We start from the raw sequence: 1876 nt of genomic DNA on the forward strand, positions 1-1876 counted from the left end.
ACCTTTTTTGTGCTATGCCCCACCTAAGCCTTTCTAAAATTCTTATGCCTCAGTTAAGTATAGAAAAAATTAAAGCAGGAATATTTGACGGCCCACAAATAAGACAACTCATTAACGATCTTGCCTTCGTCAATTCGATGAATGAAGCTGAGCAAAAAGCCTGGACTTCATTTGTTGCAGTTGTCAGAAATTTTCTAGGCAAACGCAAAGCTGAAAATTATGTTGAACTGGTAAACGAGATGCTTAACAGTTTCAAATTCCTTGGGTGTAATATGAGTATTAAGGTGCACTATTTACACAGTCACTTAGATCGTTTTCCTGAAAATTTAGGAGACACCAGTGAAGAACAAGGTGAAAGATTTCACCAGGATATTAAAACTATGGAGGACCGCTACCAAGGAAGATGGATACGCATATGATGGCAGATTACTGCTGGCGTTTAAAAAAGGGATTGCTCCAAAATACATTCACAAAAGTCACGGAAATGAAGCTTCCTCAATGTGTAACTGTTTAGTTTTATTGATGACTTTTTCCTCTATCTTTGTATAGAATAATACTTGCATAAAATAATAATAAAAATTCCGTGTTTAGCTTTTTTACTTGATCCATGGATTTAACTTAAGATATTGAAACGTATATTTCGCTAAAATGCTATATCTTAAAAATTAGAGCTCCTAGGCAAAAACTAATGCCATATTTGAATTCAGGACATCAAATTCATATGAAATCAGCTCAAAATACCTGGGAACCAAAATCACTGTTGACCTGTGTTATCAATAGTAGTAGGCTGCGATTCTAACGACTTTCGTCGTTGAAGAAGGAAACTCTTTGCAGTTATATATAACAGACGAAAGTGATAAATAATACATAAAATTTGTTCGTTAAAAAAAAAAATTAAATTCGAAGAGATATTCGATTCGATCAGTGATTCGATTGGGAGGAATTAGAGAAAATCTTCTATAATATAGAAAGCCTTATAAGTTTCAAACCTTAGTTCTTGAAGCTTTTAAATGTAAGAGAGTTCAGAAAATTTAACTAAACTGTATAGAATTTAAATTAATTTTCCTCTGTGAATTATTGGTTGGGCAACAAGGGAGACGTGGTCAGAAGAGGAAAAAATAGTTCCTAAAATGATCTAATAATAAAACTATAAGGGTATATTAGAATACTTACGAAGCAAACTCCTGATAAATGACCTCCAGCACAAATGTGATTATCATTGACAAGAATTCGAAATACCTGAAAGGCTGTTTGACAATAAGTATTTGTGCTAACCAACATAGGAGTGGTTAACAATATAAAACTTGATGGAAGACCTGTCAAAAAAAAAATTATTTTTTAAATTTACAACTTGCAATCTTTTAAAATACTATACATTAACTTAATTTTGACTGTATTTGACTGTATGTAACATTGTATTATATTTATATTATATATTTTATTTATTAATTTATTATTATTATTTACTTTTTCATACATATACTTTTGAACCTCGTTTTTACTTTCCTGGCAGTTATATATAACAGAATTAAAGTTATATAATTCTGTTATATATAAGATTTTTATATTTTTGGACTCAGGATTTTCAAACGTCAAGAAATGTAAAATAATTTCGGGGGTTTTCTGTGTGGGGGGCACGATTTTGTTTACCCATTTTAAAGCTTAACTCTTGTGCCTTTCGTCAAAAATTTCTGAAATTGTGCTGTATTAAGTTTGTGTATTAGGGGATTGATGCTGGTAAATTTTGGTAGTTAAAGGTCGGAAGGATGAGGGAATAGAAGGGGTCATGTTTTGTATCTCGAATGGAGTCGGACTTAATGAAGATTTTACCCATTATTAACATTTACAATTATATATAAATATATAACTCATTTCT

The sequence above is a fragment of the Centruroides sculpturatus genome, unplaced genomic scaffold, assembly GCF_000671375.1.
Source record: "Centruroides sculpturatus isolate CEXI.00-Female unplaced genomic scaffold, Cexi_2.0 scaffold1563, whole genome shotgun sequence".
NCBI classification, from domain to species: Eukaryota; Metazoa; Arthropoda; class Arachnida; order Scorpiones; family Buthidae; genus Centruroides; species Centruroides sculpturatus.